Raw genomic sequence first — 12,414 nt, 5'->3', positions numbered from 1 at the left:
GTTCCATCATTCATGTCTACCACTGCTTGCGCGGTGGCTAGAAATGGCCTCCCTAGTATTAGGGGGACCTCGGTGTCTTCTTCCATATCTAGTATGACAAAGTCGGCCGGGTAGACGAAATTGTCGACTTTGACCAATAGATTTTCAGCGACACCTTGTGGGTATTTGACGGATCTGTTGGCAAGTTGTATACTTATCTTGGTAGGGCTAGTTTTTCCTAGGCCGAGTCGTTTGAACATTGACACAGGCATGAGGTTAATGCTAGTCCCGAGGTCGGCTAGTGCATTACGAACGGGGGATTCCCCGATCGAGCAAGGAATTGTGAAGCTTCCAGGATCAATCTTCTTTTGTAGGAGTTTGGTGAGTACGAGGGCGGAGCATTCTTCGCCTAAGTTAACTAATTGCACTGATTCAATTTTCCTTTTATGAGTGAGGAAGTCCCTCATGAATTTTGAGTATTTAGGCATTTGAGTTAGGACTTCTATAAAAGGAATATTAACATGCAATTGTTTTAGTAGATTTTCGATTTTTGCGAATTGCTCATTGGTCTTTTGACGAATTAACCTACCGGGGTATGGAACCGGAGGAGCCTTGGTAGGCTCTTGAATTAGAGGAGAAGTCTTCTCTTGTTGGGGCGGTGTTGTGCTTCCCTCAGTTGGCGGTGGTGGAGCTTCTTCAGAACCCACGGTACGGTTTCTTAACGTTATGAGATGGACTTGTGCTTTTGGGTTTGTTTCGGTATTACTTGGTAATGCACCTTGTGGTCTCTTGGAGAAATTTTGAGCTAATTGATTTATTTGTTTTTCAATGTTTTGTATACTAGCTTGTTGATTTCTAAAATTCGATTCCAATTGTTGAAATCGATCCGAGTTTTTCCTTTCAGTGTCGGAGATGAGGCGAGATACCGTATCATCAAGCCTTTCTCGTCCACCTTGTTGTTGAGGGAAAAGTTGTGACTCATTTCTTGGTTGTTGAAAGTTTGTTCGTTGGTTTAGGCTTTGTTGGTTACTACTATTGTCGGGTTCTCTCCAACCAAGGTTAGAGTGGTTACGCCATCCTTGGTTGTAGGTACCCGTTGGAGGACCCGACGGCCTAGGTCTATTATCAATGTAGTTTACCGAATCTTGTTGATCATCTGTTTCTTTCATACAACTCCAATTTTCATGTGGCCCACCACACCCTTCACAAGCCATAACCGAGACCGTTTTTGTCATTTATAACTTTTTGATTTTTGAAGAAAGGGCTTCGATTTGGGCTTGTAAAGAAGTGCTTTCATCAACCTTATGGGCGCCCGGGGCAATAGATTTATTGCCTCGGGGAGTGTTCCACTGAAAATTGGTTTGAGCAATTTCCTCAATTTGATTGTATATTTCATGTGGGCGGCGATTATCTAAAAGTCCCCCGGAGCTAGAGTCAAGTGTTTGACTTGTGTGTGGCAACAACCCATTGTAGAAAGTGGATACTTGTTGCCATACCGCAAGACCGTGATGAGGACACTTTCGCAATAGCTCCTTGAACCTTTCCCAAGTTTCATATAAGGATTCCCCATCCTCTTGTGAATATGTATTAATTTCAGTCATTAACTTAGCCGTTTTAGCGGGAGGGAAATACTTATATAGAAATTTTTAGGCTAGTTCATCCCAGGTGTTTACCGAACCAACTGGGAGGTCGTTGAGCCAAGCTTTTGCTCGGTCTTTTAGTGAAAATGGAAACATTCGAAGGCGGATGGCGTCATTTGATGCTCCATTGATCCGAAAGGTATCACATATTTCTAAGAAATTAGTAATATGTAGATGGGGATCCTCGTCCGCAAGCCCATGGAAGGTTGCGGAGTTTTGAAGCATTTGTATCAAATGTGGCCAAAGTTCGAAGTTGTTAGCTTCAACATTCGGTGCATTGATAGCGGCGCCGAGATTACCCATGGTGGGTCGTAGGTAATCCATGAGGGTACGTTGGTCCGCCATTGGAAGTGGGTCCCCCGAAACCTTCTCTTGGTTTTTAGCTTTAAGTCTTTTTCTGAGAAAGCGTTCGGGTTCTTCTAGAGGTTCTTTTATGTCTCTACTAGAACTGGAGCTCATACACTACGTAGAAGGTTCAGATGTGGTGTCCAGTTCCAAGTCCTACAATAAAAACAGAAAAGAACATTGGTCAGGAAGTTCACCACGGCCCCGTGCTCAGTGAACACGGCCCGTGGTCGGAGATACAGCAATTGTTTTCCGGATCCCTGTTACTGGAAAGTTGGACACGGCCCCGTGTTGCACCGACAAGGCCCCGTGCTCAGCTCTTTGTAACTCGGAAAATAAAAATTGCCAGTGACATTGCTGGGCATGGCCCGTGTCCGTCCAGGCACGGCCCGTGCTGAGCTCTGCAGAAGCTGAAAAATTAAGAAAATCCTAAAAAAAAATAAAAATAAAATAGAAAAAATGATTACCAGTATTGTTTATCCACTTAAACAAAATTAAGAAAATCCTAAAAAAATTAAGAAAATCCTAAAAAAAATAAAAAAATAAAATAGAAAAAATGATTACCAGTATTGTATATCAGCTAAATCAAACTGTCTTCACACTACTAGATAATTCTTTATTTTGTTTTCCGTAAAAAGTAGTCCAAGACGATTACCAGTATTGTTTATCCACTTAAACAAAATGCATGAACATTTCAAGTTCCATTACCATATGATATGTTAAGGTAATATTATTACTGAAATATTAGCATGTCCCACTTCAGGATGTACCCCCGCAATAGGTATGCACAAAGATTCCTCGTAGTAGGTGAGTATACTGAATTCATCCGTTTTGTTTTTCAACGATAGATAATTGGTGAACAGGTCAGTACTTCCGTACAGCAAAGAGACCAAAATATCTAACGAGGGCTAAAGACAAATACCATTTTTGTTACGATTTATGCATTTTGCACATTTGAATGACTCTCTAGGAGAGCTTCTTCATTTATGGGTTTTGGCATTTTTAGCTCTTTTAAGATATCTTGGTTGTGCCTAGGTCAACATGTATCTGGATGAAGCAGAAGGACAACCCTGATATCCCCGGATTAAATAACAGTATAAAGACCCAAAACCTCAGATTTTGGCAATCTATCAACGCAAGATTTAAGATCATTAAACCATACACCAGAGATGTGTTCCCCACTCATACACAGTTTGTTTAGGTTTATATCACATTGGTAAGCTGATTATTTCATGTTTTTTGCCTACTGGTACATCGTATGATGAAGCTGCTATCACACTTAAGTAATTTAATTTCAGTTTGAGTGTGACAGTCTAACTTGCTGATGTACTATCATCTCTTCTCTTTCACACAGTGATAACTCATTTTTTGATTTTCTATTTTTTTATGTTTTTAATTTTTCAATGTTTTTGTATTATTTTTTTTTTAATTTATAACTTACTCCCCCTAAACACACGCAGTAACTAAACTCTTTTTGGCTTAGGGAAATTTATCCCCCTAAAGTTTTGTTTTTATGGAGTAAGTTTGGAAAACACAAATTTAAACACAAACAGACTCCCACTTTAACCTGACAATAGGTTTTTCACCAATAAATCAATCAATCACTAAAGTAAATAGTTGGTTACCAATTTTAACCTACTATTCACCTCAGACGCTTAACAGCAACAACCACTGTTGAACACATCAACAGTCCTTCTTGGTCATACTGCACAAACTCAACAACTCAGTTAGACTTAACAACCCAAACCTGACTGGATTTGGGTTGACCATGTAAATCCATATATGAAGCTTCTAACCAATATCCATCACACCTTCCTAGTGTCTTGGATGTTTTACCCGTTGTTGAACAAGATTTATAACTTCCACTAGGTCTTTGATAGCGAGAGTTCCAATAAAATCTCGGATTTTCTAACCTTTGAAAATTTTTATCTTGATACCTTCTTTGCCCATTATTATACCATGAATTTAGAAAAAAAAATGGATGTGGTTGAACACTTGAGTTACTAAAACCCCTATGTTTGTTTCTTCTTTGAAAATTTCGATTACCAGAAGTTTGGTATCGATTTTGATATCCAAAATTTCTAGTTTGATTTTGAAACCGATTTGATTTACCATTAAAATGACTAAATTGTGGAGAAATACTTCTCGGTCTATCAAATCTTCTTGATGTTGAAGGTTTAGATTGAAATCTTGGTTGATTACTTTGACAATGTGGTTGCACATTATTATTTAAACCAACCTTATTCCCATCCTTAACATCATCAACTTTTTGCTTATTTTTCTTTAAAGGACAACAACTCGCCACGTGCCCTTTGTTGTGACATTTAAAACAAGACCCTTTCTTATAAATCCTCTTTATGTGAAATCTCTTTTTAAATGTTTTCTTCTTTTCCTCTACAGTATCCTCATTCGATTTATGAGGTGTACTGTTAGAATCAACAGATTCATTCAAAGAAACTAGACTATTTGGCAAGTCCACAACTATCGGATCCACTACATGTGCAGTGGTTACAAAATCAGTTAACTCATCCTCAGTTGGTAAAAATGAGTAGTCTTGATGTTTAGAAGATGAAGCTTTACTAAACCCCACCCCTGTTTTATCATTACTCGTTTTCAAACCCTTTTGAATATGAGTCCTGACTAACGAAGATTTTCCAAATTTGTCTAACTTACCCTGAAGTTCTACAATTTTGGCTTGCAGATCAGCCATATCTGTGCACTTTTCCCTAAACTCGTTAGTCTTTTCTTTCAGAGTTTCACGAGCCAAATCAATGATCTGTGATTGTTCATTGACTTTGCTTGTTAAACTGCTGATTTCTTGTTCATTTGATTTGAGTTTGTTTAAGCAGTTTAACTCTCTGTTAATCAAAAGAACATTTGACTCTTTCAACTTTTCAAAAAAAGCTAACATAGTTTTGTTTTGCTCCGATAGTGTGTTAACTTTACCTTGTAGTTCATTGCAATTGTGACATGTATGACTTACAGGTTCTGATGTTACCTTCACCTCTGTTGTAAGTCCATTCACATCATTCAAGCCCTTTGAAACTTCTGCATGTTTCTTCTCAACATTCTCCTCATCAGCTTTCTTCTTTTCTTCTACTTCAGCAACTACTTCTCCTATCTTCACAGCTGCAAGCTCAGATACACAAGCTTTATCACATGTATTCAATCTTAAAGGAATCTGATAACGTTTTTCCAAAGCTTCCCACAGCTCTCTTGATGTCCCATACCTATTAAATGAGTGTTTTATTCCAGATGGCAAGGACATCTTAATCGCCATTAAAACTTTCTTCTCAGCATCAAACAAATGTTTCTCAAATTCATCCATCTTTTCTTAAGAGATCACTATAATTCTCCTGTCAATTCGTCGTGTGGCAGCAATGTAGCCATCGATCATACAGCTCCACATTTTAGTATCTTCACTTTTAACAAACAACTCAAACTTCTCTTTCCAGTCAACATATTCTTTAACATTTATAAGCTTTGGCCAATTCTTAATAGTCTCCCGGACCTTATCCATTTTAGCCATCATGCAGCGTAAAAGTTCAAATGGATTTTGGTAACCTGTTTCAAAATCCAAATCTAACTTCTCTTCTGGTCCTTGTCACGTTTTATTTTGTCCTAAAAATACGTGGAGTCCAACGGCGCAAACGGTTTGCTAAGATGAGTTACGGATCGTTTTCTATTTTCGAAAACGTTAATTCCTCTATACGTATCTAATTCCTCCACAAAAATAAATACTCCACTTTTTAATTCCTCCAGCAAATACTCCACTTTTTTAATTCCTCCAGCAAATACTTCACTTAGCCAAACTAAATATGCTGGTTAATTCCTCCAGCAAATACTCCACTTAGCCAAACTAAATATGCTGGTTAATTCCTCCAGGTAATTTCTCTGGTTAATTCCTCTGGTTATTAAATTCGCTGGTTAATTATGCTAGCTATCCAAATACTCCAGTTAATTTCGCTGGTTATTAAGTTGCTAGGTCACAAATTCGCTGGTTTGTCAGTGTATTTATCCGAGATCAGCAAATTTGCTAGAACCAAATCTTTTCAAAATTTCAGAAGATTTTATCCTTATCTCTTATCAATTTTCTGCAAAATCAAGGAACCAAATCAGCACTAATTTTTTGAAAATTATGAAGAACACGAAGAACAGTCTTCGAATCTTCAAGTCTGTCCAGCCAAATATTCTTCAAAAATCAACCAAATTTGTCCCAAAAACCTGCAAATCAGCAAAACTAAAAACACAGTAAGATCAAAACAACCAATTCAGATTAAAACCACTTTCAAAAATTTTGTCAAACCCAAAAAAATTCAAAACCTTAATTCAGGTTTAAAATTTTCGAAATTTTTAAACAACTTCCACCCTATGCAGATCACAATTCTAAACCGAGCTTCTTCAAGAGCCTAACGCTCTGATACCAAATGTAGGTCCTCTTGTTCGTACGGATTGTCACAGAATTGTCAATCCAATCTAGAGTGTGGAATCCGCTAGACCAGAATAGCACAAAAACGAGTAGAAACACATAATTCACAATTAAACGGTCTTCTATTGATTATCCAAACGAAACGTTTTACAATCAATTCAAGACACCACAACCTCACAGCCTCTCTCTGTGATCTTGCTCTACAAACCCTAATTTTCGAATTCTCTCTCTCTCTCTACGTTTTCTCTCTCTAGTCTCCAAGAAGTCTCTAACTACTAAAACCCTAATTACAAAACATGTTTATATACCACATGTCTATGAACTGGGCTTCCTACTGTACTAGGCCATTTTCCAAGCCCACTACAATAATTAACTCACTAACCAATATGCTAAGCCCATTACAAAATATCCAAAGACTAAATAATCAAACTATTAAGCTGTTGTCACAGAATATGCACCAATGGTTATTAAATTTGATTAAATGGATTAATTGGTTGGTTGCATATTATATTTGTGGTATGTGATTTTTGGTTAGTAAATGATGCGCGTCAGTGTGTATATAATTTAGGTGTATATTTTAAGCCCTTTTTACACTTTTTAGCCAAGTTTTAAATTTATAAACACAATATTCACTAACACTAAACACACATATGGGCAAGTGCACCCATCGTGGACGTAGTATAGTGTTGGTAAGATACCGAGGTCGTCCAAGGACACAAGATCTTTTAGTACCGGTTTATCCTCAACGTCTAATCAAATCAAAATGTTAGAAAAAAAGGTTTTTAAACTAGATAAATAAAACTAACTAAAATGCTGAAAATAAAATAAAAGTAAAAACAGATAGACAAGATGAATCACTTGGATCCGACTCGTGTGTAGTATAACCTTTGATTATTTTCGCACTTTTGCACTTGTTTAAGAGATTATCTTAGTTATTATAGTAGGCCCCTCTTTTGAAGGTGATGTTACCCTCAACCAAGTAGTTTGAGTCAGCAAGGATACAATACTAAAGGGTCGAATTATTGAAAGATAATTAATTAAGTTATTAATGCATAATGTGGTAGGCCCCTCTTTTGAAGGCGACGTTACCCTCGGCTAAGTAGTCTGAGTCAGCAGGGATACAGTCCTAAGTAGCCGGGTTAAGTTTTAATAGTAGTTTAACTTATGAGGGGATCAAAGAGTTTGGACCCCCCCCCCCCCAATCCAATACCGTTGGGTATTGAAGGAGGTCCTACTAAATTTAACCCAGGTCCTTTGCAGGATCTATACACTGAAAGACTCTTACTAAACCGTTCCCTTAACCCCCGACCAGGTAGCCAACATACCTCCATATAGACCATGGAGATATGAATGGTGAAAATCTTTTATTTTATATAGAAAGTAAAATAATGCCAAGACACCACAGATAAACGATAAGGAAGAATCACCTTCAACATAAGAAACTAGTAATTAAAGTCATTAATACAAAACCAATTAAAAAGTGCAAAAGATTAAAAATAAAAAGTATTATACTAAACAATTGTCTTCACCAAGTGATGTAATAGACTTAGGAAAACATAGCCTTTGATTGTCAAGAACTCTTACGATCAATCTTGGACCCCGAGATGACTCACACACTCTATGATGGACAATGGATGATGGTGGTGGATGATGGTGTTGTGATGGTGGTGGATGGTGGGTGAAGTGTGAGAGGGGTGGTGTGCCAAGGGATGAGTTGCAAGAGCTCCAAGCACTCCTATTTATAGGCTGAACAGAAGCCTGGGCACGGCCCCGTGTCCACTGGGCACGGCCCCGTGTCCATCCGAGTATCTCTCTCTTCATTAATTGCAATTCGCAATTTCATTAAATGCGTCTCCAACAGTTGACCATACCCCCGTGTCCGCTGAGCACGGCCCCGTGGTGGGCAGTAGAAGCTTCTATCACTTTGTCTTTTCTGCTGACACTTGGGCAAACCCTCGTGCTCACTGAGCACGGGGCGTGTTCAGCCTTCTGCCTTCTTGTTTTGCTTTGGGAAGATGCTGTCGGGAGGTCGGGCATGCCACGTTTGTTCCTTTTCTTGTTTTTATGTTAGATTTAGCTGTATTTTTGCCTCTTTTGTTCATTTGAGCTCATTTAATCCTGAAAATACAAAAGGAAGACAAAAGCAAATTTTTTCCAACATTAGTACTAAAAAAGGGTTAGTTTTATGCCACAATTGATGTAATTTATATGTTGCATTTTGTGCACATCAAATACCCCCACACTTGAATCTTTGCTTGTCCTCAAGCAAAACTCTTTATAATGTGGCTTTTTCACTTCCCAAATGGAATGGGTAGAAGAGAAGGTTTTTGGACTTGTCATAGAGTGTCAGGATTTCCAAGATTCTTTATTTAAGTTTTATTTTTATTTATTTACAATCCTATTCGTCATGATTTATTAAAAATGTTTCATAAGATAAATTACTTATTAGGGCATGACATGCCTTTTTAAAATTCCATTTAGATACAGATTCACATACCTCACGGGGGATCACTTAACACTCGGCCGAAGGTGTATTTTTAGTGAATCACTCGAGAGCGGCATGGAACTTACTCCTACCATAGGCTTGCCAAGCAATCAATTCTTCTCCTTTTTAACTATATACCTTTGTAAATATCAAGAGGACTTTTTGGGTGAAGGGTTAGGCTTGGGCTAAAGGTGGGTGGTTGGGTTAGTGGTTAGTAAAAGGGCGAAAAGCGTAAAAAGCATCGGTTTTTTAAAGACTTTTTATTTTTCATAATTTTAATTTTTTTTACTTTGATGAACCATTTCTTTCAAACAAGGTTAATTTTGATGAAGTTGTTTGTTTATTTGGTTTCATCAACTTTTTTTTTTGAAAAGTCATAAGAAAAACCGAGCTTTGTTACTTAAAAGAAAGGGTTAAAATAAAAAGGTTTAGGTGGGTAAAAAGGGTGATTGTTTTGGGTTAAGAAATGAAAAGGTTTAGGCTCAAAGGGGTTAACTAGGGGGATTTTGGGTAGGTCATAAAAAAATGAAAAATAATGGTGTAGAAAGAAAAAAGGGTTAGTCCTAATGCCTCCATCATTTACTTACTCGGGTTTAAGTTGGTAAGGACCGGGAATGCACTGTCGTGGCAAGTTCTACAGTCGTATGAACCAAGCGGTTATTCACAGAAGAAGCGAAAAATGAGCATTTAGTGTAAAGATATGTATTTGTATGCTCAATAAAGGCCCAAAACTCACTTTTGTGGGAATGGTTTTTTTTATGTGATTAAGTATATATAATCAAATTTTAACTAAGCTTGTCATGTCGTTTCATAATTTTCTTATGTTGGTTCTTTTTATCATGACGCTATCGGTTGTAAACTTGTAAAAATATAACCTTGTTAGAACTTGAAATTCCCAACTTAAACTTAGACAGGTAAAAAAATGAAAAAAAAAATTTTTGAAAAAAATTTGGGGTGATTAGCGGTTCCAATAGAGTTTTGTGTAAGGCTTGTTAATTAGAACTTGCAAGATTCAAAGTTTTAGCATCCCCCCCCCCCACACTTAAATTACACATTATCCTCAATGTGTCCCAAAAATAAGTTTTTAGGTTGATTGAATGTGTAAAAGGGTGTTAAAAGAAAAATTTTATGTTATTGGCACTTTGGACACGGCCCCGTGGTGACCGGGCACGGCCCCGTGTTCAGGTGCCAGTATCAAAATTTAATAAAGAGGAACAGAAGCCTGGACACGGGGGCGTGTTCAGTGAACATGGCCCGTGTCCAGTTACCTGAACTGGGCGATTGCTGCAGATTGTGCAGCACGGGGCCATGTTAGGCGGACACGGCCCGTGCTGAACTTGCTGTAATGAAGAAATTTTTGTCGGATGGCCCTGTTTTTGTGCATGGGGTGATGTTTCTCGTTTCCCTTGTTATCCTTGACCATCCCGAGTGTGTTTTATTCCTGCAAATTAAACTAAAAATTAATCTAAGCTAAACTAAGGAAAGTTCCGAGGAATGCCTCCGTGGTGCGCCACGTTTATAAGGGTCCTTGGCTAGACCCAAAGTGAGGTCATATATCTTGGGAGCGGGATGTTTTGCATCCCTTGTTGCACCGTCGGAGAGCATCATCCAAACTCGAATCAATGACCTTCACGTAATTGACCGGGTCATCGTCCTCTACTCTCTTCCCAACTCCAAACTTCACTTCCTTATCCCCAAACCTTAAAGTAAGTGTTCCATCATTCATGTCTACCACTGCTTGCGCGGTGGCTAGAAATGGCCTCCCTAGTATTAGGGGGACCTCGGTGTCTTCTTCCATATCTAGTATGACAAAGTCGGCCGGGTAGACGAAATTGTCGACTTTGACCAATAGATTTTCAGCGACACCTTGTGGGTATTTGACGGATCTGTTGGCAAGTTGTATACTTATCTTGGTAGGGCTAGTTTTTCCTAGGCCGAGTCGTTTGAACATTGACACAGGCATGAGGTTAATGCTAGTCCCGAGGTCGGCTAGTGCATTACGAACGGGGGATTCCCCGATCGAGCAAGGAATTGTGAAGCTTCCAGGATCAATCTTCTTTTGTGGGAGTTTGGTGAGTACGAGGGCGGAGCATTCTTCGCCTAAGTTAACTAATTGCACTGATTCAATTTTCCTTTTATGAGTGAGGAAGTCCCTCATGAATTTTGAGTATTTAGGCATTTGAGTTAGGACTTCTATAAAAGGAATATTAACATGCAATTGTTTTAGTAGATTTTCGATTTTTGCGAATTGCTCATTGGTCTTTTGACGAATTAACCTACCGGGGTATGGAACCGGAGGAGCCTTGGTAGGCTCTTGAATTAGAGGAGAAGTCTTCTCTTGTTGGGGCGGTGTTGTGCTTCCCTCAGTTGGCGGTGGTGGAGCTTCTTCAGAACCCACGGTACGGTTTCTTAACGTTATGAGATGGACTTGTGCTTTTGGGTTTGTTTCGGTATTACTTGGTAATGCACCTTGTGGTCTCTTGGAGAAATTTTGAGCTAATTGATTTATTTGTTTTTCAATGTTTTGTATACTAGCTTGTTGATTTCTAAAATTCGATTCCAATTGTTGAAATCGATCCGAGTTTTTCCTTTCAGTGTCGGAGATGAGGCGAGATACCGTATCATCAAGCCTTTCTCGTCCACCTTGTTGTTGAGGGAAAAGTTGTGACTCATTTCTTGGTTGTTGAAAGTTTGTTCGTTGGTTTAGGCTTTGTTGGTTACTACTATTGTCGGGTTCTCTCCAACCAAAGTTAGAGTGGTTACGCCATCCTTGGTTGTAGGTACCCGTTGGAGGACCCGACGGCCTAGGTCTATTATCAATGTAGTTTACCGAATCTTGTTGATCATCTGTTTCTTTCATACAACTCCAATTTTCATGTGGCCCACCACACCCTTCACAAGCCATAACCGAGACCGTTTTTGTCATTTATAACTTTTTGATTTTTGAAGAAAGGGCTTTGATTTGGGCTTGTAAAGAAGTGCTTTCATCAACCTTATGGGCGCCCGGGGCAATAGATTTATTGCCTCGGGGAGTGTTCCACTGAAAATTGGTTTGAGCAATTTCCTCAATTTGATTGTATATTTCATGTGGGCGGCGATTATCTAAAAGTCCCCCGGAGCTAGAGTCAAGTGTTTGTCTTGTGTGTGGCAACAACCCATTGTAGAAAGTGGATACTTGTTGCCATACCGCAAGACCGTGATGAGGACACTTTCGCAATAGCTCCTTGAACCTTTCCCAAGTTTCATATAAGGATTCCCCATCCTCTTGTGAATATGTATTAATTTCAGTCATTAACTTAGCCGTTTTAGCGAAATACTTATATAGAAATTTTTAGGCTAGTTCATCCCAGGTGTTTACCGAACCAACTGGGAGGTCGTTGAGCCAAGCTTTTGCTCGGTCTTTTAGTGAAAATGGAAACATTCGAAGGCGGATGGCGTCATTTGATGCTCCATTGATCCGAAAGGTATCACATATTTCTAAGAAATTAGTAATATGTAGATGGGGATCCTCGTCCGCAAGCCCATGGAAGGTTGCG

General features: G+C 38.7%; 2 non-coding genes across 2 annotated transcripts; both read left to right on the top strand.

The window, feature by feature from the left end:
* Positions 1-1,479: 1,479 nt before the first annotated feature.
* LOC118489900 lies at positions 1,480-1,586 on the top strand. Its single transcript, XR_004887912.1, has one exon. It is a non-coding gene; the product is annotated as a small nucleolar RNA R71 (small nucleolar RNA).
* Positions 1,587-12,069: 10,483 nt separating this feature from the next.
* Positions 12,070-12,176, top strand: LOC118489899. The gene has a single exon (XR_004887911.1). It is a non-coding gene; the product is annotated as a small nucleolar RNA R71 (small nucleolar RNA).
* The last annotated feature ends 238 nt before the right edge of the window (positions 12,177-12,414 follow it).

Source organism: Helianthus annuus, chromosome 2 (assembly GCF_002127325.2).
Source record: "Helianthus annuus cultivar XRQ/B chromosome 2, HanXRQr2.0-SUNRISE, whole genome shotgun sequence".
NCBI lineage: Eukaryota > Viridiplantae > Streptophyta > Magnoliopsida > Asterales > Asteraceae > Helianthus > Helianthus annuus.
Note: the sequence above shows the minus strand (reverse complement) of the source record. Positions and strands in the feature narration are given on the sequence as shown.